We start from the raw sequence: 26,050 nt of genomic DNA, 5'->3' as shown, positions 1-26,050 counted from the left end.
CAAAAGATCTGCTAAGTCCCCTGCTCAGTGGGTGAAAGGGAAACTGAAATTTATAATGATTGAAATGACAAAAGATCTGCTAATTCCCTTCAGCTATGGTCGTGTTTGCACAAAGCAGTACAGAAACAAAATTGAGTTGAAGCATTGTACTGACTTTTCATTTTTCTGTCTCTCAGGTGTCTGACTAGAACAGACTGTACTGAGAACAGAGCCCTCTGATATATTCCAGAAGTATAGGTTGCGTTCATCGTGGGTACTGGACATCCGCAAGCTTTAGCAAGAGCCCCAGTGGCCTAATGGATAAGGCACTGGCCTCCTAAGCCAGGGATTGTGGGTTCGAGTCCCATCTGGGGTTGCTGGGAAAGCAGAGTGGCGCAGCGGAAGCGTGCTGGGCCCATAACCCAGAGGTCGATGGATCGAAACCATCCTCTGCTAAGTCACCTTTAGTCCTAAAAAAGCATTCCTTTAGTCCAAAAATAGCACACCTTTCAATGTCAGAGGGGTGTGAGTCAAAAATTGATAGAAAGCCTCTAAAGACAGGGTGAATTCACTCTATAGCATTTCTTTCAATGTTTTAATTTAATGAAACTCTTCAAGGCACTTCATGCTTCACTCTAGCAAATCCCAATAGACACTCAAAATAACCTACAAATTCAAGCTTGTGTTGTAAAAAATGTAAGTGCCTTTCAAGAAAGTGAATGAAAATGGTGCTCGACAAGATGTTTAGAAGTAGACCTGGAAATTTCAAAACTTAAAAGCATGTTTGCCAAGTTGATATGTTCATATGCTTGTACAAAAGATCTGCTAATTCCCTTGAGCCATGAGGTTGATTTGCTGACAACAGATGGCGTGATGACAAGGGGTAATGTCGAGAGATGTGTTACACTGGCCTATCTTATCAAAGATCTCTTGCTGAATCTTCTCCAGGACCTCCAGACTTCTACATATTTGGCCAAAAGAATGGACGCGGAACAACGTGTGGATTTTTCAAATGTCACTGGATATCAAAGATTGGGTGAAAGGGAAACTGAAATCCAGAAAGATTGAAAATACAAAAGATCTGCTAAGTCCCCTGCTCAGTGGGTGAAAGGGAAACTGAAATTTATAATGATTGAAATGACAAAAGATCTGCTAATTCCCTTCAGCTATGGTCGTGTTTGCACAAAGCAGTACAGAAACAAAATTGAGTTGAAGCATTGTACTGACTTTTCATTTTTCTGTCTCTCAGGTGTCTGACTAGAACAGACTGTACTGAGAACAGAGCCCTCTGATATATTCCAGAAGTATAGGTTGCGTTCATCGTGGGTACTGGACATCCGCAAGCTTTAGCAAGAGCCCCAGTGGCCTAATGGATAAGGCACTGGCCTCCTAAGCCAGGGATTGTGGGTTCGAGTCCCATCTGGGGTGCTGGGAAAGCAGAGTGGCGCAGCGGAAGCGTGCTGGGCCCATAACCCAGAGGTCGATGGATTGAAACCATCCTCTGCTAAGTCACCTTTAGTCCTAAAAAAGCATTCCTTTAGTCCAAAAATAGCACACCTTTCAATGTCAGAGGGGTGTGAGTCAAAAATTGATAGAAAGCCTCTAAAGACAGGGTGAATTCACTCTATAGCATTTCTTTCAATGTTTTAATTTAATGAAACTCTTCAAGGCACTTCATGCTTCACTCTAGCAAATCCCAATAGACACTCAAAATAACCTACAAATTCAAGCTTGTGTTGTAAAAAATGTAAGTGCCTTTCAAGAAAGTGAATGAAAATGGTGCTCGACAAGATGTTTAGAAGTAGACCTGGAAATTTCAAAACTTAAAAGCATGTTTGCCAAGTTGATATGTTCATATGCTTGTACAAAAGATCTGCTAATTCCCTTGAGCCATGAGGTTGATTTGCTGACAACAGATGGCGTGATGACAAGGGGTAATGTCGAGAGATGTGTTACACTGGCCTATCTTATCAAAGATCTCTTGCTGAATCTTCTCCAGGACCTCCAGACTTCTACATATTTGGCCAAAAGGAATGGACGCGGAACAACGTGTGGATTTTTCAAATGTCACTGGATATCAAAGATTGGGTGAAAGGGAAACTGAAATCCAGAAAGATTGAAAATACAAAAGATCTGCTAAGTCCCCTGCTCAGTGGGTGAAAGGGAAACTGAAATTCATAATGATTGAAATGACAAAAGATCTGCTAATTCCCTTCAGCTATGGTCGTGTTTGCACAAAGCAGTACAGAAACAAAATTGAGTTGAAGCATTGTACTGACTTTTCATTTTTCTGTCTCTCAGGTGTCTGACTAGAACAGACTGTACTGAGAACAGAGCCCTCTGATATATTCCAGAAGTATAGGTTGCGTTCATCGTGGGTACTGGACATCCGCAAGCTTTAGCAAGAGCCCCAGTGGCCTAATGGATAAGGCACTGGCCTCCTAAGCCAGGGATTGTGGGTTCGAGTCCCATCTGGGGTGCTGGGAAAGCAGAGTGGCGCAGCGGAAGCGTGCTGGGCCCATAACCCAGAGGTCGATGGATCGAAACCATCCTCTGCTAAGTCACCTTTAGTCCTAAAAAAGCATTCCTTTAGTCCAAAAATAGCACACCTTTCAATGTCAGAGGGGTGTGAGTCAAAAATTGATAGAAAGCCTCTAAAGACAGGGTGAATTCACTCTATAGCATTTCTTTCAATGTTTTAATTTAATGAAACTCTTCAAGGCACTTCATGCTTCACTCTAGCAAATCCCAATAGACACTCAAAATAACCTACAAATTCAAGCTTGTGTTGTAAAAAATGTAAGTGCCTTTCAAGAAAGTGAATGAAAATGGTGCTCGACAAGATGTTTAGAAGTAGACCTGGAAATTTCAAAACTTAAAAGCATGTTTGCCAAGTTGATATGTTCATATGCTTGTACAAAAGATCTGCTAATTCCCTTGAGCCATGAGGTTGATTTGCTGACAACAGATGGCGTGATGACAAGGGGTAATGTCGAGAGATGTGTTACACTGGCCTATCTTATCAAAGATCTCTTGCTGAATCTTCTCCAGGACCTCCAGACTTCTACATATTTGGCCAAAAGAATGGACGCGGAACAACGTGTGGATTTTTCAAATGTCACTGGATATCAAAGATTGGGTGAAAGGGAAACTGAAATCCAGAAAGATTGAAAATACAAAAGATCTGCTAAGTCCCCTGCTCAGTGGGTGAAAGGGAAACTGAAATTCATAATGATTGAAATGACAAAAGATCTGCTAATTCCCTTCAGCTATGGTCGTGTTTGCACAAAGCAGTACAGAAACAAAATTGAGTTGAAGCATTGTACTGACTTTTCATTTTTCTGTCTCTCAGGTGTCTGACTAGAACAGACTGTACTGAGAACAGAGCCCTCTGATATATTCCAGAAGTATAGGTTGCGTTCATCGTGGGTACTGGACATCCGCAAGCTTTAGCAAGAGCCCCAGTGGCCTAATGGATAAGGCACTGGCCTCCTAAGCCAGGGATTGTGGGTTCGAGTCCCATCTGGGGTGCTGGGAAAGCAGAGTGGCGCAGCGGAAGCGTGCTGGGCCCATAACCCAGAGGTCGATGGATCGAAACCATCCTCTGCTAAGTCACCTTTAGTCCTAAAAAAGCATTCCTTTAGTCCAAAAATAGCACACCTTTCAATGTCAGAGGGGTGTGAGTCAAAAATTGATAGAAAGCCTCTAAAGACAGGGTGAATTCACTCTATAGCATTTCTTTCAATGTTTTAATTTAATGAAACTCTTCAAGGCACTTCATGCTTCACTCTAGCAAATCCCAATAGACACTCAAAATAACCTACAAATTCAAGCTTGTGTTGTAAAAAATGTAAGTGCCTTTCAAGAAAGTGAATGAAAATGGTGCTCGACAAGATGTTTAGAAGTAGACCTGGAAATTTCAAAACTTAAAAGCATGTTTGCCAAGTTGATATGGTCATATGCTTGTACAAAAGATCTGCTAATTCCCTTGAGCCATGAGGTTGATTTGCTGACAACAGATGGCGTGATGACAAGGGGTAATGTCGAGAGATGTGTTACACTGGCCTATCTTATCAAAGATCTCTTGCTGAATCTTCTCCAGGACCTCCAGACTTCTACATATTTGGCCAAAAGAATGGACGCGGAACAACGTGTGGATTTTTCAAATGTCACTGGATATCAAAGATTGGGTGAAAGGGAAACTGAAATCCAGAAAGATTGAAAATACAAAAGATCTGCTAAGTCCCCTGCTCAGTGGGTGAAAGGGAAACTGAAATTCATAATGATTGAAATGACAAAAGATCTGCTAATTCCCTTCAGCTATGGTCGTGTTTGCACAAAGCAGTACAGAAACAAAATTGAGTTGAAGCATTGTACTGACTTTTCATTTTTCTGTCTCTCAGGTGTCTGACTAGAACAGACTGTACTGAGAACAGAGCCCTCTGATATATTCCAGAAGTATAGGTTGCGTTCATCGTGGGTACTGGACATCCGCAAGCTTTAGCAAGAGCCCCAGTGGCCTAATGGATAAGGCACTGGCCTCCTAAGCCAGGGATTGTGGGTTCGAGTCCCATCTGGGGTGCTGGGAAAGCAGAGTGGCGCAGCGGAAGCGTGCTGGGCCCATAACCCAGAGGTCGATGGATCGAAACCATCCTCTGCTAAGTCACCTTTAGTCCTAAAAAAGCATTCCTTTAGTCCAAAAATAGCACACCTTTCAATGTCAGAGGGGTGTGAGTCAAAAATTGATAGAAAGCCTCTAAAGACAGGGTGAATTCACTCTATAGCATTTCTTTCAATGTTTTAATTTAATGAAACTCTTCAAGGCACTTCATGCTTCACTCTAGCAAATCCCAATAGACACTCAAAATAACCTACAAATTCAAGCTTGTGTTGTAAAAAATGTAAGTGCCTTTCAAGAAAGTGAATGAAAATGGTGCTCGACAAGATGTTTAGAAGTAGACCTGGAAATTTCAAAACTTAAAAGCATGTTTGCCAAGTTGATATGGTCATATGCTTGTACAAAAGATCTGCTAATTCCCTTGAGCCATGAGGTTGATTTGCTGACAACAGATGGCGTGATGACAAGGGGTAATGTCGAGAGATGTGTTACACTGGCCTATCTTATCAAAGATCTCTTGCTGAATCTTCTCCAGGACCTCCAGACTTCTACATATTTGGCCAAAAGAATGGACGCGGAACAACGTGTGGATTTTTCAAATGTCACTGGATATCAAAGATTGGGTGAAAGGGAAACTGAAATCCAGAAAGATTGAAAATACAAAAGATCTGCTAAGTCCCCTGCTCAGTGGGTGAAAGGGAAACTGAAATTCATAATGATTGAAATGACAAAAGATCTGCTAATTCCCTTCAGCTATGGTCGTGTTTGCACAAAGCAGTACAGAAACAAAATTGAGTTGAAGCATTGTACTGACTTTTCATTTTTCTGTCTCTCAGGTGTCTGACTAGAACAGACTGTACTGAGAACAGAGCCCTCTGATATATTCCAGAAGTATAGGTTGCGTTCATCGTGGGTACTGGACATCCGCAAGCTTTAGCAAGAGCCCCAGTGGCCTAATGGATAAGGCACTGGCCTCCTAAGCCAGGGATTGTGGGTTCGAGTCCCATCTGGGGTGCTGGGAAAGCAGAGTGGCGCAGCGGAAGCGTGCTGGGCCCATAACCCAGAGGTCGATGGATCGAAACCATCCTCTGCTAAGTCACCTTTAGTCCTAAAAAAGCATTCCTTTAGTCCAAAAATAGCACACCTTTCAATGTCAGAGGGGTGTGAGTCAAAAATTGATAGAAAGCCTCTAAAGACAGGGTGAATTCACTCTATAGCATTTCTTTCAATGTTTTAATTTAATGAAACTCTTCAAGGCACTTCATGCTTCACTCTAGCAAATCCCAATAGACACTCAAAATAACCTACAAATTCAAGCTTGTGTTGTAAAAAATGTAAGTGCCTTTCAAGAAAGTGAATGAAAATGGTGCTCGACAAGATGTTTAGAAGTAGACCTGGAAATTTCAAAACTTAAAAGCATGTTTGCCAAGTTGATATGGTCATATGCTTGTACAAAAGATCTGCTAATTCCCTTGAGCCATGAGGTTGATTTGCTGACAACAGATGGCGTGATGACAAGGGGTAATGTCGAGAGATGTGTTACACTGGCCTATCTTATCAAAGATCTCTTGCTGAATCTTCTCCAGGACCTCCAGACTTCTACATATTTGGCCAAAAGAATGGACGCGGAACAACGTGTGGATTTTTCAAATGTCACTGGATATCAAAGATTGGGTGAAAGGGAAACTGAAATCCAGAAAGATTGAAAATACAAAAGATCTGCTAAGTCCCCTGCTCAGTGGGTGAAAGGGAAACTGAAATTCATAATGATTGAAATGACAAAAGATCTGCTAATTCCCTTCAGCTATGGTCGTGTTTGCACAAAGCAGTACAGAAACAAAATTGAGTTGAAGCATTGTACTGACTTTTCATTTTTCTGTCTCTCAGGTGTCTGACTAGAACAGACTGTACTGAGAACAGAGCCCTCTGATATATTCCAGAAGTATAGGTTGCGTTCATCGTGGGTACTGGACATCCGCAAGCTTTAGCAAGAGCCCCAGTGGCCTAATGGATAAGGCACTGGCCTCCTAAGCCAGGGATTGTGGGTTCGAGTCCCATCTGGGGTGCTGGGAAAGCAGAGTGGCGCAGCGGAAGCGTGCTGGGCCCATAACCCAGAGGTCGATGGATCGAAACCATCCTCTGCTAAGTCACCTTTAGTCCTAAAAAAGCATTCCTTTAGTCCAAAAATAGCACACCTTTCAATGTCAGAGGGGTGTGAGTCAAAAATTGATAGAAAGCCTCTAAAGACAGGGTGAATTCACTCTATAGCATTTCTTTCAATGTTTTAATTTAATGAAACTCTTCAAGGCACTTCATGCTTCACTCTAGCAAATCCCAATAGACACTCAAAATAACCTACAAATTCAAGCTTGTGTTGTAAAAAATGTAAGTGCCTTTCAAGAAAGTGAATGAAAATGGTGCTCGACAAGATGTTTAGAAGTAGACCTGGAAATTTCAAAACTTAAAAGCATGTTTGCCAAGTTGATATGTTCATATGCTTGTACAAAAGATCTGCTAATTCCCTTGAGCCATGAGGTTGATTTGCTGACAACAGATGGCGTGATGACAAGGGGTAATGTCGAGAGATGTGTTACACTGGCCTATCTTATCAAAGATCTCTTGCTGAATCTTCTCCAGGACCTCCAGACTTCTACATATTTGGCCAAAAGAATGGACGCGGAACAACGTGTGGATTTTTCAAATGTCACTGGATATCAAAGATTGGGTGAAAGGGAAACTGAAATCCAGAAAGATTGAAAATACAAAAGATCTGCTAAGTCCCCTGCTCAGTGGGTGAAAGGGAAACTGAAATTTATAATGATTGAAATGACAAAAGATCTGCTAATTCCCTTCAGCTATGGTCGTGTTTGCACAAAGCAGTACAGAAACAAAATTGAGTTGAAGCATTGTACTGACTTTTCATTTTTCTGTCTCTCAGGTGTCTGACTAGAACAGACTGTACTGAGAACAGAGCCCTCTGATATATTCCAGAAGTATAGGTTGCGTTCATCGTGGGTACTGGACATCCGCAAGCTTTAGCAAGAGCCCCAGTGGCCTAATGGATAAGGCACTGGCCTCCTAAGCCAGGGATTGTGGGTTCGAGTCCCATCTGGGGTGCTGGGAAAGCAGAGTGGCGCAGCGGAAGCGTGCTGGGCCCATAACCCAGAGGTCGATGGATCGAAACCATCCTCTGCTAAGTCACCTTTAGTCCTAAAAAAGCATTCCTTTAGTCCAAAAATAGCACACCTTTCAATGTCAGAGGGGTGTGAGTCAAAAATTGATAGAAAGCCTCTAAAGACAGGGTGAATTCACTCTATAGCATTTCTTTCAATGTTTTAATTTAATGAAACTCTTCAAGGCACTTCATGCTTCACTCTAGCAAATCCCAATAGACACTCAAAATAACCTACAAATTCAAGCTTGTGTTGTAAAAAATGTAAGTGCCTTTCAAGAAAGTGAATGAAAATGGTGCTCGACAAGATGTTTAGAAGTAGACCTGGAAATTTCAAAACTTAAAAGCATGTTTGCCAAGTTGATATGTTCATATGCTTGTACAAAAGATCTGCTAATTCCCTTGAGCCATGAGGTTGATTTGCTGACAACAGATGGCGTGATGACAAGGGGTAATGTCGAGAGATGTGTTACACTGGCCTATCTTATCAAAGATCTCTTGCTGAATCTTCTCCAGGACCTCCAGACTTCTACATATTTGGCCAAAAGAATGGACGCGGAACAACGTGTGGATTTTTCAAATGTCACTGGATATCAAAGATTGGGTGAAAGGGAAACTGAAATCCAGAAAGATTGAAAATACAAAAGATCTGCTAAGTCCCCTGCTCAGTGGGTGAAAGGGAAACTGAAATTCATAATGATTGAAATGACAAAAGATCTGCTAATTCCCTTCAGCTATGGTCGTGTTTGCACAAAGCAGTACAGAAACAAAATTGAGTTGAAGCATTGTACTGACTTTTCATTTTTCTGTCTCTCAGGTGTCTGACTAGAACAGACTGTACTGAGAACAGAGCCCTCTGATATATTCCAGAAGTATAGGTTGCGTTCATCGTGGGTACTGGACATCCGCAAGCTTTAGCAAGAGCCCCAGTGGCCTAATGGATAAGGCACTGGCCTCCTAAGCCAGGGATTGTGGGTTCGAGTCCCATCTGGGGTGCTGGGAAAGCAGAGTGGCGCAGCGGAAGCGTGCTGGGCCCATAACCCAGAGGTCGATGGATCGAAACCATCCTCTGCTAAGTCACCTTTAGTCCTAAAAAAGCATTCCTTTAGTCCAAAAATAGCACACCTTTCAATGTCAGAGGGGTGTGAGTCAAAAATTGATAGAAAGCCTCTAAAGACAGGGTGAATTCACTCTATAGCATTTCTTTCAATGTTTTAATTTAATGAAACTCTTCAAGGCACTTCATGCTTCACTCTAGCAAATCCCAATAGACACTCAAAATAACCTACAAATTCAAGCTTGTGTTGTAAAAAATGTAAGTGCCTTTCAAGAAAGTGAATGAAAATGGTGCTCGACAAGATGTTTAGAAGTAGACCTGGAAATTTCAAAACTTAAAAGCATGTTTGCCAAGTTGATATGTTCATATGCTTGTACAAAAGATCTGCTAATTCCCTTGAGCCATGAGGTTGATTTGCTGACAACAGATGGCGTGATGACAAGGGGTAATGTCGAGAGATGTGTTACACTGGCCTATCTTATCAAAGATCTCTTGCTGAATCTTCTCCAGGACCTCCAGACTTCTACATATTTGGCCAAAAGAATGGACGCGGAACAACGTGTGGATTTTTCAAATGTCACTGGATATCAAAGATTGGGTGAAAGGGAAACTGAAATCCAGAAAGATTGAAAATACAAAAGATCTGCTAAGTCCCCTGCTCAGTGGGTGAAAGGGAAACTGAAATTCATAATGATTGAAATGACAAAAGATCTGCTAATTCCCTTCAGCTATGGTCGTGTTTGCACAAAGCAGTACAGAAACAAAATTGAGTTGAAGCATTGTACTGACTTTTCATTTTTCTGTCTCTCAGGTGTCTGACTAGAACAGACTGTACTGAGAACAGAGCCCTCTGATATATTCCAGAAGTATAGGTTGCGTTCATCGTGGGTACTGGACATCCGCAAGCTTTAGCAAGAGCCCCAGTGGCCTAATGGATAAGGCACTGGCCTCCTAAGCCAGGGATTGTGGGTTCGAGTCCCATCTGGGGTGCTGGGAAAGCAGAGTGGCGCAGCGGAAGCGTGCTGGGCCCATAACCCAGAGGTCGATGGATCGAAACCATCCTCTGCTAAGTCACCTTTAGTCCTAAAAAAGCATTCCTTTAGTCCAAAAATAGCACACCTTTCAATGTCAGAGGGGTGTGAGTCAAAAATTGATAGAAAGCCTCTAAAGACAGGGTGAATTCACTCTATAGCATTTCTTTCAATGTTTTAATTTAATGAAACTCTTCAAGGCACTTCATGCTTCACTCTAGCAAATCCCAATAGACACTCAAAATAACCTACAAATTCAAGCTTGTGTTGTAAAAAATGTAAGTGCCTTTCAAGAAAGTGAATGAAAATGGTGCTCGACAAGATGTTTAGAAGTAGACCTGGAAATTTCAAAACTTAAAAGCATGTTTGCCAAGTTGATATGTTCATATGCTTGTACAAAAGATCTGCTAATTCCCTTGAGCCATGAGGTTGATTTGCTGACAACAGATGGCGTGATGACAAGGGGTAATGTCGAGAGATGTGTTACACTGGCCTATCTTATCAAAGATCTCTTGCTGAATCTTCTCCAGGACCTCCAGACTTCTCCTACATATTTGGCCAAAAGAATGGACGCGGAACAACGTGTGGATTTTTCAAATGTCACTGGATATCAAAGATTGGGTGAAAGGGAAACTGAAATCCAGAAAGATTGAAAATACAAAAGATCTGCTAAGTCCCCTGCTCAGTGGGTGAAAGGGAAACTGAAATTCATAATGATTGAAATGACAAAAGATCTGCTAATTCCCTTCAGCTATGGTCGTGTTTGCACAAAGCAGTACAGAAACAAAATTGAGTTGAAGCATTGTACTGACTTTTCATTTTTCTGTCTCTCAGGTGTCTGACTAGAACAGATTGTACTGAGAACAGAACCCTCTGATATATTCCAGAAGTATAGGTTGCGTTCATCGTGGGTACTGGACATCCGCAAGCTTTAGCAAGAGCCCCAGTGGCCTAATGGATAAAGCACTGGCCTCCTAAGCCAGGGATTGTGGGTTCGAGTCCCATCAGGGGTGCTGGGAAAGCAGAGTGGCGCAGCGGAAGCGTGCTGGGCCCATAACCCAGAGGTCGATGGATCGAAACCATCCTCTGCTAAGTCAGCTTTAGTCCTAAAAAAGCATTCCTTTAGTCCAAAAATAGCACACCTTTCAATGTCAGAGGGGTGTGAGTCAAAAATTGATAGAAAGCCTCTAAAGACAGGGTGAATTCACTCTATAGCATTTCTTTCAATGTTTTAATTTAATGAAACTCTTCAAGGCACTTCATGCTTCACTCTAGCAAATCCCAATAGACACTCAAAATAACCTACAAATTCAAGCTTGTGTTGTAAAAAATTTAAGTCCCTTTCAAGAAAGTGAATGAAAATGGTGCTCGACAAGATGTTTAGAAGTAGACCTGGAAATTTCAAAACTTAAAAGCATGTTTGCCAAGCTGATATGTTCATATGCTTGTACAAAAGATCTGCCAATTCCCTTGAGCCATGAGGTTGATTTGCTGACAACAGATGGCGTGATGACAAGGGGTAATGTCGAGAGATGTGTTACATTGGCCTATCTTATCAAAGATCTCTTGCTGAATCTTCTCCAGGACCTCCAGACTTCTACATATTTGGCCAAAAGAGGTGACGCGGGACAACGTGTGGATTTTTCAAATGTCACTGGATGTCAAAGATTGGGTGAAAGGGAAACTGAAATCCAGAAAGATTGAAAATACAAAAGATCTGCTAAGTCCCCTGCTCAGTGGGTGAAAGGGAAACTGAAATTCATAATGATTGAAATGACAAAAAATCTGCTAATTCCCTTCAGCTATGGTCGTGTTTGCACAAAGCAGTACAGAAACAAAATTGAGTTGAAGCATTGTACTGACTTTTCATTTTTCTGTCTCTCAGGTGTCTGACTAGAACAGACTGTACTGAGAACAGAGCCCTCTGATATATTCCAGAAGTATAGGTTGCGTTCATCGTGGGTACTGGACATCCGCAAGCTTTAGCAAGAGCCCCAGTGGCCTAATGGATAAAGCACTGGCCTCCTAAGCCAGGGATTGTGGGTTCGAGTCCCATCAGGGGTGCTGGGAAAGCAGAGTGGCGCAGCGGAAGCGTGCTGGGCCCATAACCCAGAGGTCGATGGATCGAAACCATCCTCTGTTAAGTCAGCTTTAGTCCTAAAAAAGCATTCCTTTAGTCCAAAAATAGCACACCTTTCAATGTCAGAGGGGTGTGAGTCAAAAATTGATAGAAAGCCTCTAAAGACAGGGTGAATTCACTCTATAGCATTTCTTTCAATGTTTTAATTTAATGAAACTCTTCAAGGCACTTCATGCTTCACTCTAGCAAATCCCAATAGACACTCAAAATAACCTACAAATTCAAGCTTGTGTTGTAAAAAATTTAAGTCCCTTTCAAGAAAGTGAATGAAAATGGTGCTCGACAAGATGTTTAGAAGTAGACCTGGAAATTTCAAAACTTAAAAGCATGTTTGCCAAGTTGATATGTTCATATGCTTGTACAAAAGATCTGCCAATTCCCTTGAGCCATGAGGTTGATTTGCTGACAACAGATGGCGTGATGACAAGGGGTAATGTCGAGAGATGTGTTACACTGGCCTATCTTATCAAAGATCTCTTGCTAAATCTTCTCCAGGACCTCCAGACTTCTCCTACATATTTGGCCAAAAGAATGGACGCGGAACAACGTGTGGATTTTTCAAATGTCACTGGATATCAAAGATTGGGTGAAAGGGAAACTGAAATCCAGAAAGATTGAAAATACAAAAGATCTGCTAAGTCCCCTGCTCAGTGGGTGAAAGGGAAACTGAAATTCATAATGATTGAAATGACAAAAGATCTGCTAATTCCCTTCAGCTATGGTCGTGTTTGCACAAAGCAGTACAGAAACAAAATTGAGTTGAAGCATTGTACTGACTTTTCATTTTTCTGTCTCTCAGGTGTCTGACTAGAACAGACTGTACTGAGAACAGAGCCCTCTGATATATTCCAGAAGTATAGGTTGCGTTCATCGTGGGTACTGGACATCCGCAAGCTTTAGCAAGAGCCCCAGTGGCCTAATGGATAAGGCACTGGCCTCCTAAGCCAGGCATTGTGGGTTCGAGTCCCATCTGAGGTGTTGGGAAAGCAGAGTGGCGCAGCGGAAGCGTACTGGGCCCATAACCCAGAGGTCGATGGATCGAAACCATCCTCTGCTAAGTCAGCTTTAGTCCTAAAAAAGCATTCCTTTAGTCCAAAAATAGCACACCTTTCAATGTCAGAGGGGTGTGAGTCAAAAATTGATAGAAAGCCTCTAAAGACAGGGTGAATTCACTCTATAGCATTTCTTTCAATGTTTTAATTTAATGAAACTCTTCAAGGCACTTCATGCTTCACTCTAGCAAATCCCAATAGACACTCAAAATAACCTACAAATTCAAGCTTGTGTTGTAAAAAATGTAAGTCCCTTTCAAGAAAGTGAATGAAAATGGTGCTCGACAAGATGTTTAGAAGTAGACCTGGAAATTTCAAAACTTAAAAGCATGTTTGCCAAGCTGATATGTTCATATGCTTGTACAAAAGATCTGCCAATTCCCTTGAGCCATGAGGTTGATTTGCTGACAACAGATGGCGTGATGACAAGGGGTAATGTCGAGAGATGTGTTACACTGGCCTATCTTATCAAAGATCTCTTGCTAAATCTTCTCCAGGACCTCCAGACTTCTCCTACATATTTGGCCAAAAGAATGGACGCGGAACAACGTGTGGATTTTTCAAATGTCACTGGATATCAAAGATTGGGTGAAAGGGAAACTGAAATCCAGAAAGATTGAAAATACAAAAGATCTGCTAAGTCCCCTGCTCAGTGGGTGAAAGGGAAACTGAAATTTATAATGATTGAAATGACAAAAGATCTGCTAATTCCCTTCAGCTATGGTCGTGTTTGCACAAAGCAGTACAGAAACAAAATTGAGTTGAAGCATTGTACTGACTTTTCATTTTTCTGTCTCTCAGGTGTCTGACTAGAACAGACTGTACTGAGAACAGAGCCCTCTGATATATTCCAGAAGTATAGGTTGCGTTCATCGTGGGTACTGGACATCCGCAAGCTTTAGCAAGAGCCCCAGTGGCCTAATGGATAAGGCACTGGCTTCCTAAGCCAGGGATTGTGGGTTCGAGTCCCATCTGGGGTGCTGGGAAAGCAGAGTGGCGCAGCGGAAGCGTGCTGGGCCCATAACCCAGAGGTCGATGGATCGAAACCATCCTCTGCTAAGTCACCTTTAGTCCTAAAAAAGCATTCCTTTAGTCCAAAAATAGCACACCTTTCAATGTCAGAGGGGTGTGAGTCAAAAATTGATAGAAAGCCTCTAAAGACAGGGTGAATTCACTCTATAGCATTTCTTTCAATGTTTTAATTTAATGAAACTCTTCAAGGCACTTCATGCTTCACTCTAGCAAATCCCAATAGACACTCAAAATAACCTACAAATTCAAGCTTGTGTTGTAAAAAATGTAAGTGCCTTTCAAGAAAGTGAATGAAAATGGTGCTCGACAAGATGTTTAGAAGTAGACCTGGAAATTTCAAAACTTAAAAGCATGTTTGCCAAGTTGATATGTTCATATGCTTGTACAAAAGATCTGCTAATTCCCTTGAGCCATGAGGTTGATTTGCTGACAACAGATGGCGTGATGACAAGGGGTAATGTCGAGAGATGTGTTACACTGGCCTATCTTATCAAAGATCTCTTGCTGAATCTTCTCCAGGACCTCCAGACTTCTACATATTTGGCCAAAAGAATGGACGCGGAACAACGTGTGGATTTTTCAAATGTCACTGGATATCAAAGATTGGGTGAAAGGGAAACTGAAATCCAGAAAGATTGAAAATACAAAAGATCTGCTAAGTCCCCTGCTCAGTGGGTGAAAGGGAAACTGAAATTTATAATGATTGAAATGACAAAAGATCTGCTAATTCCCTTCAGCTATGGTCGTGTTTGCACAAAGCAGTACAGAAACAAAATTGAGTTGAAGCATTGTACTGACTTTTCATTTTTCTGTCTCTCAGGTGTCTGACTAGAACAGACTGTACTGAGAACAGAGCCCTCTGATATATTCCAGAAGTATAGGTTGCGTTCATCGTGGGTACTGGACATCCGCAAGCTTTAGCAAGAGCCCCAGTGGCCTAATGGATAAGGCACTGGCCTCCTAAGCCAGGGATTGTGGGTTCGAGTCCCATCTGGGGTGCTGGGAAAGCAGAGTGGCGCAGCGGAAGCGTGCTGGGCCCATAACCCAGAGGTCGATGGATCGAAACCATCCTCTGCTAAGTCACCTTTAGTCCTAAAAAAGCATTCCTTTAGTCCAAAAATAGCACACCTTTCAATGTCAGAGGGGTGTGAGTCAAAAATTGATAGAAAGCCTCTAAAGACAGGGTGAATTCACTCTATAGCATTTCTTTCAATGTTTTAATTTAATGAAACTCTTCAAGGCACTTCATGCTTCACTCTAGCAAATCCCAATAGACACTCAAAATAACCTACAAATTCAAGCTTGTGTTGTAAAAAATGTAAGTGCCTTTCAAGAAAGTGAATGAAAATGGTGCTCGACAAGATGTTTAGAAGTAGACCTGGAAATTTCAAAACTTAAAAGCATGTTTGCCAAGTTGATATGTTCATATGCTTGTACAAAAGATCTGCTAATTCCCTTGAGCCATGAGGTTGATTTGCTGACAACAGATGGCGTGATGACAAGGGGTAATGTCGAGAGATGTGTTACACTGGCCTATCTTATCAAAGATCTCTTGCTGAATCTTCTCCAGGACCTCCAGACTTCTACACATTTGGCCAAAAGAATGGACGCGGAACAACGTGTGGATTTTTCAAATGTCACTGGATATCAAAGATTGGGTGAAAGGGAAACTGAAATCCAGAAAGATTGAAAATACAAAAGATCTGCTAAGTCCCCTGCTCAGTGGGTGAAAGGGAAACTGAAATTTATAATGATTGAAATGACAAAAGATCTGCTAATTCCCTTCAGCTATGGTCGTGTTTGCACAAAGCAGTACAGAAACAAAATTGAGTTGAAGCATTGTACTGACTTTTCATTTTTCTGTCTCTCAGGTGTCTGACTAGAACAGACTGTACTGAGAACAGAGCCCTCTGATATATTCCAGAAGTATAGGTTGCGTTCATCGTGGGTACTGGACATCCGCAAGCTTTAGCAAGAGCCCCAGTGGCCTAATGGATAAGGCACTGGCCTCCTAAGCCAGGGATTGTGGGTTCGAGTCCCATCTGGGGTGCTGGGAAAGCAGAGTGGCGCAGCGGAAGCGTGCTGGGCCCATAACCCAGAGGTCGATGGATCGAAACCATCCTCTGCTAAGTCACCTTTAGTCCTAAAAAAGCATTCCTTTAGTCCAAAAATAGCACACCTTTCAATGTCAGAGGGGTGTGAGTCAAAAATTGATAGAAAGCCTCTAAAGACAGGGTGAATTCACTCTATAGCATTTCTTTCAATGTTTTAATTTAATGAAACTCTTCAAGGCACTTCATGCTTCACTCTAGCAAATCCCAATAGACACTCAAAATAACCTACAAATTCAAGCTTGTGTTGTAAAAAATGTAAGTGCCTTTCAAGAAAGTGAATGAAAATGGTGCTCGACAAGATGTTTAGAAGTAGACCTGGAAATTTCAAAACTTAAAAGCATGTTTGCCAAGTTGATATGTTCATATGCTTGTACAAAAGATCTGCTAATTCCCTTGAGCCATGAGGTTGATTTGCTGACAACAGATGGCGTGATGACAAGGGGTAATGTCGAGAGATGTGTTACACTGGCCTATCTTATCAAAGATCTCTTGCTGAATCTTCTCCAGGACCTCCAGACTTCTACATATTTGGCCAAAAGAATGGACGCGGAACAACGTGTGGATTTTTCAAATGTCACTGGATATCAAAGATTGGGTGAAAGGGAAACTGAAATCCAGAAAGATTGAAAATACAAAAGATCTGCTAAGTCCCCTGCTCAGTGGGTGAAAGGGAAACTGAAATTTATAATGATTGAAATGACAAAAGATCTGCTAATTCCCTTCAGCTATGGTCGTGTTTGCACAAAGAAGTACAGAAACAAAATTGAGTTGAAGCATTGTACTGACTTTTCATTTTTCTGTCTCTCAGGTGTCTGACTAGAACAGACTGTACTGAGAACAGAGCCCTCTGATATATTCCAGAAGTATAGGTTGCGTTCATCGTGGGTACTGGACATCCGCAAGCTTTAGCAAGAGCCCCAGTGGCCTAATGGATAAGGCACTGGCCTCCTAAGCCAGGGATTGTGGGTTCGAGTCCCATCTGGGGTGCTGGGAAAGCAGAGTGGCGCAGCGGAAGCGTGCTGGGCCCATAACCCAGAGGTCGATGGATCGAAACCATCCTCTGCTAAGTCACCTTTAGTCCTAAAAAAGCATTCCTTTAGTCCAAAAATAGCACACCTTTCAATGTCAGAGGGGTGTGAGTCAAAAATTGATAGAAAGCCTCTAAAGACAGGGTGAATTCACTCTATAGCATTTCTTTCAATGTTTTAATTTAATGAAACTCTTCAAGGCACTTCATGCTTCACTCTAGCAAATCCCAATAGACACTCAAAATAACCTACAAATTCAAGCTTGTGTTGTAAAAAATGTAAGTGCCTTTCAAGAAAGTGAATGAAAATGGTGCTCGACAAGATGTTTAGAAGTAGACCTGGAAATTTCAAAACTTAAAAGCATGTTTGCCAAGTTGATATGTTCATATGCTTGTACAAAAGATCTGCTAATTCCCTTGAGCCATGAGGTTGATTTGCTGACAACAGATGGCGTGATGACAAGGGGTAATGTCGAGAGATGTGTTACACTGGCCTATCTTATCAAAGATCTCTTGCTGAATCTTCTCCAGGACCTCCAGACTTCTACACATTTGGCCAAAAGAATGGACGCGGAACAACGTGTGGATTTTTCAAATGTCACTGGATATCAAAGATTGGGTGAAAGGGAAACTGAAATCCAGAAAGATTGAAAATACAAAAGATCTGCTAAGTCCCCTGCTCAGTGGGTGAAAGGGAAACTGAAATTTATAATGATTGAAATGACAAAAGATCTGCTAATTCCCTTCAGCTATGGTCGTGTTTGCACAAAGCAGTACAGAAACAAAATTGAGTTGAAGCATTGTACTGACTTTTCATTTTTCTGTCTCTCAGGTGTCTGACTAGAACAGACTGTACTGAGAACAGAGCCCTCTGATATATTCCAGAAGTATAGGTTGCGTTCATCGTGGGTACTGGACATCCGCAAGCTTTAGCAAGAGCCCCAGTGGCCTAATGGATAAGGCACTGGCCTCCTAAGCCAGGGATTGTGGGTTCGAGTCCCATCTGGGGTGCTGGGAAAGCAGAGTGGCGCAGCGGAAGCGTGCTGGGCCCATAACCCAGAGGTCGATGGATCGAAACCATCCTCTGCTAAGTCACCTTTAGTCCTAAAAAAGCATTCCTTTAGTCCAAAAATAGCACACCTTTCAATGTCAGAGGGGTGTGAGTCAAAAATTGATAGAAAGCCTCTAAAGACAGGGTGAATTCACTCTATAGCATTTCTTTCAATGTTTTAATTTAATGAAACTCTTCAAGGCACTTCATGCTTCACTCTAGCAAATCCCAATAGACACTCAAAATAACCTACAAATTCAAGCTTGTGTTGTAAAAAATGTAAGTGCCTTTCAAGAAAGTGAATGAAAATGGTGCTCGACAAGATGTTTAGAAGTAGACCTGGAAATTTCAAAACTTAAAAGCATGTTTGCCAAGTTGATATGTTCATATGCTTGTACAAAAGATCTGCTAATTCCCTTGAGCCATGAGGTTGATTTGCTGACAACAGATGGCGTGATGACAAGGGGTAATGTCGAGAGATGTGTTACACTGGCCTATCTTATCAAAGATCTCTTGCTGAATCTTCTCCAGGACCTCCAGACTTCTACATATTTGGCCAAAAGAATGGACGCGGAACAACGTGTGGATTTTTCAAATGTCACTGGATATCAAAGATTGGGTGAAAGGGAAACTGAAATCCAGAAAGATTGAAAATACAAAAGATCTGCTAAGTCCCCTGCTCAGTGGGTGAAAGGGAAACTGAAATTTATAATGATTGAAATGACAAAAGATCTGCTAATTCCCTTCAGCTATGGTCGTGTTTGCACAAAGCAGTACAGAAACAAAATTGAGTTGAAGCATTGTACTGACTTTTCATTTTTCTGTCTCTCAGGTGTCTGACTAGAACAGACTGTACTGAGAACAGAGCCCTCTGATATATTCCAGAAGTATAGGTTGCGTTCATCGTGGGTACTGGACATCCGCAAGCTTTAGCAAGAGCCCCAGTGGCCTAATGGATAAGGCACTGGCCTCCTAAGCCAGGGATTGTGGGTTCGAGTCCCATCTGGGGTGCTGGGAAAGCAGAGTGGCGCAGCGGAAGCGTGCTGGTCCCATAACCCAGAGGTCGATGGATCGAAACCATCCTCTGCTAAGTCACCTTTAGTCCTAAAAAAGCATTCCTTTAGTCCAAAAATAGCACACCTTTCAATGTCAGAGGGGTGTGAGTCAAAAATTGATAGAAAGCCTCTAAAGACAGGGTGAATTCACTCTATAGCATTTCTTTCAATGTTTTAATTTAATGAAACTCTTCAAGGCACTTCATGCTTCACTCTAGCAAATCCCAATAGACACTCAAAATAACCTACAAATTCAAGCTTGTGTTGTAAAAAATGTAAGTGCCTTTCAAGAAAGTGAATGAAAATGGTGCTCGACAAGATGTTTAGAAGTAGACCTGGAAATTTCAAAACTTAAAAGCATGTTTGCCAAGTTGATATGTTCATATGCTTGTACAAAAGATCTGCTAATTCCCTTGAGCCATGAGGTTGATTTGCTGACAACAGATGGCGTGATGACAAGGGGTAATGTCGAGAGATGTGTTACACTGGCCTATCTTATCAAAGATCTCTTGCTGAATCTTCTCCAGGACCTCCAGACTTCTACATATTTGGCCAAAAGAATGGACGCGGAACAACGTGTGGATTTTTCAAATGTCACTGGATATCAAAGATTGGGTGAAAGGGAAACTGAAATCCAGAAAGATTGAAAATACAAAAGATCTGCTAAGTCCCCTGCTCAGTGGGTGAAAGGGAAACTGAAATTCATAATGATTGAAATGACAAAAGATCTGCTAATTCCCTTCAGCTATGGTCGTGTTTGCACAAAGCAGTACAGAAACAAAATTGAGTTGAAGCATTGTACTGACTTTTCATTTTTCTGTCTCTCAGGTGTCTGACTAGAACAGACTGTACTGAGAACAGAGCCCTCTGATATATTCCAGAAGTATAGGTTGCGTTCATCGTGGGTACTGGACATCCGCAAGCTTTAGCAAGAGCCCCAGTGGCCTAATGGATAAGGCACTGGCCTCCTAAGCCAGGGATTGTGGGTTCGAGTCCCATCTGGGGTGCTGGGAAAGCAGAGTGGCGCAGCGGAAGCGTGCTGGGCCCATAACCCAGAGGTCGATGGATCGAAACCATCCTCTGCTAAGTCACCTTTAGTCCTAAAAAAGCATTCCTTTAGTCCAAAAATAGCACACCTTTCAATGTCAGAGGGGTGTGAGTCAAAAATTGATAGAAAGCCTCTAAAGACAGGGTGAATTCACTCTATAGCATTTCTTTCAATGTTTTAATTTAATGAAACTCTTCAAGGCACTTCATGCTTCACTCTAGCAAATCCCAATAGACACTCAAAATAACCTACAAATTCAAGCTTGTGTTGTAAAAAATGTAAGTGCCTTTCAAGAAAGTGAATGAAAATGGTGCTCGACAAGATGTTTAGAAGTAGACCTGGAAATTTCAAAACTTAAAAGCATGTTTGCCAAGTTGATATGTTCATATGCTTGTACAAAAGATCTGCTAATTCCCTTGAGCCATGAGGTTGATTTGCTGACAACCGATGGCGTGATGACAAGGGGTAATGTCGAGAGATGTGTTACATTGGCCTATCTTATCAAAGATCTCTTGCTGAATCTTCTCCAGGACCTCCAGACTTCTACATATTTGGCCAAAAGAGGTGACGCGGAACAACGTGTGGATTTTTCAAATGTCACTGGATGTCAAAGATTGGGTGAAAGGGAAACTGAAATCCAGAAAGATTGAAAATACAAAAGATCTGCTAAGTCCCCTGCTCAGTGGGTGAAAGGGAAACTGAAATTCATAATGATTGAAATGACAAAAGATCTGCTAATTCCCTTCAGCTATGGTCGTGTTTGCACAAAGCAGTACAGAAACAAAATTGAGTTGAAGCATTGTACTGACTTTTCATTTTTCTGTCTCTCAGGTGTCTGACTAGAACAGACTGTACTGAGAACAGAGCCCTCTGATATATTCCAGAAGTATAGGTTGCGTTCATCGTGGGTACTAGACATCCGCAAGCTTTAGCAAGAGCCCCAGTGGCCTAATGTATAAGGCACTGGCCTCCTAAGCCAGGGATTGTGGGTTCGAGTCCCATCTGGGGTGCTGGGAAAGCAGAGTGGCGCAGCGGAAGCGTGCTGGGCCCATAACCCAGAGGTCGATGGATCAAAACCATCCTCTGCTAAGTCAGCTTTAGTCCTAAAAAAGCATTCCTTTAGTCCAAAAATAGCACACCTTTCAATGTCAGAGGGGTGTGAGTCAAAAATTGATAGAAAGCCTCTAAAGACAGGGTGAATTCACTCTATAGCATTTCTTTCAATGTTTTAATTTAATGAAACTCTTCAAGGCACTTCATGCTTCACTCTAGCAAATCCCAATAGACACTCAAAATAACCTACAAATTCAAGCTTGTGTTGTAAAAAATTTAAGTCCCTTTCAAGAAAGTGAATGAAAATGGTGCTCGACAAGATGTTTAGAAGTAGACCTGGAAATTTCAAAACTTAAAAGCATGTTTGCCAAGCTGATATGTTCATATGCTTGTACAAAAGATCTGCCAATTCCCTTGAGCCATGAGGTTGATTTGCTGACAACAGATGGCGTGATGACAAGGGGTAATGTCGGGAGATGTGTTACACTGGCCTATCTTATCAAAGATCTCTTGCTAAATCTTCTCCAGGACCTCCAGACTTCTCCTACATATTTGGCCAAAAGAATGGACGCGGAACAACGTGTGGATTTTTCAAATGTCACTGGATATCAAAGATTGGGTGAAAGGGAAACTGAAATCCAGAAAGATTGAAAATACAAAAGATCTGCTAAGTCCCCTGCTCAGTGGGTGAAAGGGAAACTGAAATTCATAATGATTGAAATGACAAAAGATCTGCTAATTCCCTTCAGCTATGGTCGTGTTTGCACAAAGCAGTACAGAAACAAAATTGAGTTGAAGCATTGTACTGACTTTTCATTTTTCTGTCTCTCAGGTGTCTGACTAGAACAGACTGTACTGAGAACAGAGCCCTCTGATATATTCCAGAAGTATAGGTTGCGTTCATCGTGGGTACTGGACATCCGCAAGCTTTAGCAAGAGCCCCAGTGGCCTAATGGATAAGGCACTGGCCTCCTAAGCCAGGGATTGTGGGTTCGAGTCCCATCTGGGGTGCTGGGAAAGCAGAGTGGCGCAGCGGAAGCGTGCTGGGCCCATAACCCAGAGGTCGATGGATCGAAACCATCCTCTGCTAAGTCAGCTTTAGTCCTAAAAAAGCATTCCTTTAGTCCAAAAATAGCACACCTTTCAATGTCAGAGGGGTGTGAGTCAAAAATTGATAGAAAGCCTCTAAAGACAGGGTGAATTCACTCTATAGCATTTCTTTCAATGTTTTAATTTAATGAAACTCTTCAAGGCACTTCATGCTTCACTCTAGCAAATCCCAATAGACACTCAAAATAACCTACAAATTCAAGCTTGTGTTGTAAAAAATTTAAGTCCCTTTCAAGAAAGTGAATGAAAATGGTGCTCGACAAGATGTTTAGAAGTAGACCTGGAAATTTCAAAACTTAAAAGCATGTTTGCCAAGCTGATATGTTCATATGCTTGTACAAAAGATCTGCCAATTCCCTTGAGCCATGAGGTTGATTTGCTGACAACAGATGGCGTGATGACAAGGGGTAATGTCGGGAGATGTGTTACACTGGCCTATCTTATCAAAGATCTCTTGCTAAATCTTCTCCAGGACCTCCAGACTTCTCCTACATATTTGGCCAAAAGAATGGACGCGGAACAACGTGTGGATTTTTCAAATGTCACTGGATATCAAAGATTGGGTGAAAGGGAAACTGAAATCCAGAAAGATTGAAAATACAAAAGATCTGCTAAGTCCCCTGCTCAGTGGGTGAAAGGGAAACTGAAATTCATAATGATTGAAATGACAAAAGATCTGCTAATTCCCTTCAGCTATGGTCGTGTTTGCACAAAGCAGTACAGAAACAAAATTGAGTTGAAGCATTGTACTGACTTTTCATTTTTCTGTCTCTCAGGTGTCTGACTAGAACAGACTGTACTGAGAACAGAGCCCTCTGATATATTCCAGAAGTATAGGTTGCGTTCATCGTGGGTACTGGACATCCGCAAGCTTTAGCAAGAGCCCCAGTGGCCTAATGGATAAGGCACTGGCCTCCTAAGCCAGGGATTGTGGGTTCGAGTCCCATCTGGGGTGCTGGGAAAGCAGAGTGGCGCAGCGGAAGCGTGCTGGGCCCATAACCCAGAGGTCGATGGATCGAAACCATCCTCTGCTAAGTCAGCTTTAGTCCTAAAAAAGCATTCCTTTAGTCCAAAAATAGCACACCTTTCAATGTCAGAGGGGTGTGAGTCAAAAATTGATAGAAAGCCTCTAAAGACAGGGTGAATTCACTCTATAGCATTTCTTTCAATGTTTTAATTTAATGAAACTCTTCAAGGCACTTCATGCTTCACTCTAGCAAATCCCAATAGACACTCAAAATAACCTACAAATTCAAGCTTGTGTTGTAAAAAATTTAAGTCCCTTTCAAGAAAGTGAATGAAAATGGTGCTCGACAAGATGTTTAGAAGTAGACCTGGAAATTTCAAAACTTAAAAGCATGTTTGCCAAGCTGATATGTTCATATGCTTGTACAAAAGATCTGCCAATTCCCTTGAGCCATGATGTTGATTTGCTGACAACAGATGGTGTGATGACAAGGGGTAATGTCGAGAGATGTGTTACATTGGCCTATCTTATCAAAGATCTCTTGCTGAATCTTCTCCAGGACCTCCAGACTTCTACATATTTGGCCAAAAGAGGTGACGCGGAACAACGTGTGGATTTTTCAAATGTCACTGGATATCAAAGATTGGGTGAAAGGGAAACTGAAATCCAGAAAGATTGAAAATACAAAAGATCTGCTAAGTCCCCTGCTCAGTGGGTGAAAGGGAAACTGAAATTTATTATGATTGAAATGACAAAAGATCTGCTAATTCCCTTCAGCTATGGTCGTGTTTGCACAAAGAAGTACAGAAACAAAATTGAGTTGAAGCATTGTACTGACTTTTCATTTTTCTGTCTCTCAGGTGTCTGACTAGAACAGACTGTACTGAGAACAGAGCCCTCTGATATATTCCAGAAGTATAGGTTGCGTTCATCGTGGGTACTGGACATCCGCAAGCTTTAGCAAGAGCCCCAGTGGCCTAATGGATAAGGCACTGGCCTCCTAAGCCAGGGATTGTGGGTTCGAGTCCCATCTGGGGTGCTGGGAAAGCAGAGTGGCGCAGCGGAAGCGTGCTGGGCCCATAACCCAGAGGTCGATGGATCGAAACCATCCTCTGCTAAGTCACCTTTAGTCCTAAAAAAGCATTCCTTTAGTCCAAAAATAGCACACCTTTCAATGTCAGAGGGGTGTGAGTCAAAAATTGATAGAAAGCCTCTAAAGACAGGGTGAATTCACTCTATAGCATTTCTTTCAATGTTTTAATTTAATGAAACTCTTCAAGGCACTTCATGCTTCACTCTAGCAAATCCCAATAGACACTCAAAATAACCTACAAATTCAAGCTTGTGTTGTAAAAAATGTAAGTGCCTTTCAAGAAAGTGAATGAAAATGGTGCTCGACAAGATGTTTAGAAGTAGACCTGGAAATTTCAAAACTTAAAAGCATGTTTGCCAAGTTGATATGTTCATATGCTTGTACAAAAGATCTGCTAATTCCCTTGAGCCATGAGGTTGATTTGCTGACAACAGATGGCGTGATGACAAGGGGTAATGTCGAGAGATGTGTTACACTGGCCTATCTTATCAAAGATCTCTTGCTGAATCTTCTCCAGGACCTCCAGACTTCTACATATTTGGCCAAAAGAATGGACGCGGAACAACGTGTGGATTTTTCAAATGTCACTGGATATCAAAGATTGGGTGAAAGGGAAACTGAAATCCAGAAAGATTGAAAATACAAAAGATCTGCTAAGTCCCCTGCTCAGTGGGTGAAAGGGAAACTGAAATTTATAATGATTGAAATGACAAAAGATCTGCTAATTCCCTTCAGCTATGGTCGTGTTTGCACAAAGAAGTACAGAAACAAAATTGAGTTGAAGCATTGTACTGACTTTTCATTTTTCTGTCTCTCAGGTGTCTGACTAGAACAGACTGTACTGAGAACAGAGCCCTCTGATATATTCCAGAAGTATAGGTTGCGTTCATCGTGGGTACTGGACATCCGCAAGCTTTAGCAAGAGCCCCAGTGGCCTAATGGATAAGGCACTGGCCTCCTAAGCCAGGGATTGTGGGTTCGAGTCCCATCTGGGGTGCTGGGAAAGCAGAGTGGCGCAGCGGAAGCGTGCTGGGCCCATAACCCAGAGGTCGATGGATCGAAACCATCCTCTGCTAAGTCACCTTTAGTCCTAAAAAAGCATTCCTTTAGTCCAAAAATAGCACACCTTTCAATGTCAGAGGGGTGTGAGTCAAAAATTGATAGAAAGCCTCTAAAGACAGGGTGAATTCACTCTATAGCATTTCTTTCAATGTTTTAATTTAATGAAACTCTTCAAGGCACTTCATGCTTCACTCTAGCAAATCCCAATAGACACTCAAAATAACCTACAAATTCAAGCTTGTGTTGTAAAAAATGTAAGTGCCTTTCAAGAAAGTGAATGAAAATGGTGCTCGACAAGATGTTTAGAAGTAGACCTGGAAATTTCAAAACTTAAAAGCATGTTTGCCAAGTTGATATGTTCATATGCTTGTACAAAAGATCTGCTAATT

At 41.8% G+C, this 26,050-nt stretch overlaps 21 non-coding genes across 21 annotated transcripts; all 21 read left to right on the top strand.

Moving 5' to 3' along the window:
• Positions 1 to 282: 282 nt before the first annotated feature.
• trnar-ccu (transfer RNA arginine (anticodon CCU)) lies at positions 283 to 355 on the top strand. Its single transcript has one exon. It is a non-coding gene; the product is annotated as a tRNA-Arg (tRNA).
• Positions 356 to 1,334: 979 nt separating this feature from the next.
• On the top strand, positions 1,335 to 1,407 carry trnar-ccu (transfer RNA arginine (anticodon CCU)). Its single transcript has one exon. It is a non-coding gene; the product is annotated as a tRNA-Arg (tRNA).
• A 979-nt stretch (positions 1,408 to 2,386) lies between these two features.
• Positions 2,387 to 2,459, top strand: trnar-ccu (transfer RNA arginine (anticodon CCU)). Its single transcript has one exon. It is a non-coding gene; the product is annotated as a tRNA-Arg (tRNA).
• A 978-nt stretch (positions 2,460 to 3,437) lies between these two features.
• trnar-ccu (transfer RNA arginine (anticodon CCU)) lies at positions 3,438 to 3,510 on the top strand. The gene has a single exon. It is a non-coding gene; the product is annotated as a tRNA-Arg (tRNA).
• A 978-nt stretch (positions 3,511 to 4,488) lies between these two features.
• Positions 4,489 to 4,561, top strand: trnar-ccu (transfer RNA arginine (anticodon CCU)). Its single transcript has one exon. It is a non-coding gene; the product is annotated as a tRNA-Arg (tRNA).
• Positions 4,562 to 5,539: 978 nt separating this feature from the next.
• Positions 5,540 to 5,612, top strand: trnar-ccu (transfer RNA arginine (anticodon CCU)). Its single transcript has one exon. It is a non-coding gene; the product is annotated as a tRNA-Arg (tRNA).
• Positions 5,613 to 6,590: 978 nt separating this feature from the next.
• Positions 6,591 to 6,663, top strand: trnar-ccu (transfer RNA arginine (anticodon CCU)). Its single transcript has one exon. It is a non-coding gene; the product is annotated as a tRNA-Arg (tRNA).
• A 978-nt stretch (positions 6,664 to 7,641) lies between these two features.
• Positions 7,642 to 7,714, top strand: trnar-ccu (transfer RNA arginine (anticodon CCU)). The gene has a single exon. It is a non-coding gene; the product is annotated as a tRNA-Arg (tRNA).
• A 978-nt stretch (positions 7,715 to 8,692) lies between these two features.
• On the top strand, positions 8,693 to 8,765 carry trnar-ccu (transfer RNA arginine (anticodon CCU)). Its single transcript has one exon. It is a non-coding gene; the product is annotated as a tRNA-Arg (tRNA).
• A 978-nt stretch (positions 8,766 to 9,743) lies between these two features.
• On the top strand, positions 9,744 to 9,816 carry trnar-ccu (transfer RNA arginine (anticodon CCU)). The gene has a single exon. It is a non-coding gene; the product is annotated as a tRNA-Arg (tRNA).
• Positions 9,817 to 13,956: 4,140 nt separating this feature from the next.
• trnar-ccu (transfer RNA arginine (anticodon CCU)) lies at positions 13,957 to 14,029 on the top strand. Its single transcript has one exon. It is a non-coding gene; the product is annotated as a tRNA-Arg (tRNA).
• Positions 14,030 to 15,007: 978 nt separating this feature from the next.
• On the top strand, positions 15,008 to 15,080 carry trnar-ccu (transfer RNA arginine (anticodon CCU)). Its single transcript has one exon. It is a non-coding gene; the product is annotated as a tRNA-Arg (tRNA).
• Positions 15,081 to 16,058: 978 nt separating this feature from the next.
• trnar-ccu (transfer RNA arginine (anticodon CCU)) lies at positions 16,059 to 16,131 on the top strand. Its single transcript has one exon. It is a non-coding gene; the product is annotated as a tRNA-Arg (tRNA).
• Positions 16,132 to 17,109: 978 nt separating this feature from the next.
• Positions 17,110 to 17,182, top strand: trnar-ccu (transfer RNA arginine (anticodon CCU)). The gene has a single exon. It is a non-coding gene; the product is annotated as a tRNA-Arg (tRNA).
• Positions 17,183 to 18,160: 978 nt separating this feature from the next.
• On the top strand, positions 18,161 to 18,233 carry trnar-ccu (transfer RNA arginine (anticodon CCU)). The gene has a single exon. It is a non-coding gene; the product is annotated as a tRNA-Arg (tRNA).
• A 978-nt stretch (positions 18,234 to 19,211) lies between these two features.
• On the top strand, positions 19,212 to 19,284 carry trnar-ccu (transfer RNA arginine (anticodon CCU)). The gene has a single exon. It is a non-coding gene; the product is annotated as a tRNA-Arg (tRNA).
• A 978-nt stretch (positions 19,285 to 20,262) lies between these two features.
• On the top strand, positions 20,263 to 20,335 carry trnar-ccu (transfer RNA arginine (anticodon CCU)). Its single transcript has one exon. It is a non-coding gene; the product is annotated as a tRNA-Arg (tRNA).
• Positions 20,336 to 22,367: 2,032 nt separating this feature from the next.
• On the top strand, positions 22,368 to 22,440 carry trnar-ccu (transfer RNA arginine (anticodon CCU)). The gene has a single exon. It is a non-coding gene; the product is annotated as a tRNA-Arg (tRNA).
• A 981-nt stretch (positions 22,441 to 23,421) lies between these two features.
• Positions 23,422 to 23,494, top strand: trnar-ccu (transfer RNA arginine (anticodon CCU)). The gene has a single exon. It is a non-coding gene; the product is annotated as a tRNA-Arg (tRNA).
• A 978-nt stretch (positions 23,495 to 24,472) lies between these two features.
• On the top strand, positions 24,473 to 24,545 carry trnar-ccu (transfer RNA arginine (anticodon CCU)). Its single transcript has one exon. It is a non-coding gene; the product is annotated as a tRNA-Arg (tRNA).
• A 978-nt stretch (positions 24,546 to 25,523) lies between these two features.
• trnar-ccu (transfer RNA arginine (anticodon CCU)) lies at positions 25,524 to 25,596 on the top strand. The gene has a single exon. It is a non-coding gene; the product is annotated as a tRNA-Arg (tRNA).
• Positions 25,597 to 26,050: the final 454 nt, after the last annotated feature.

Source organism: Brachyhypopomus gauderio, unplaced genomic scaffold, assembly GCF_052324685.1.
Source record: "Brachyhypopomus gauderio isolate BG-103 unplaced genomic scaffold, BGAUD_0.2 sc313, whole genome shotgun sequence".
NCBI lineage: Eukaryota > Metazoa > Chordata > Actinopteri > Gymnotiformes > Hypopomidae > Brachyhypopomus > Brachyhypopomus gauderio.
Note: the sequence above shows the minus strand (reverse complement) of the source record. Positions and strands in the feature narration are given on the sequence as shown.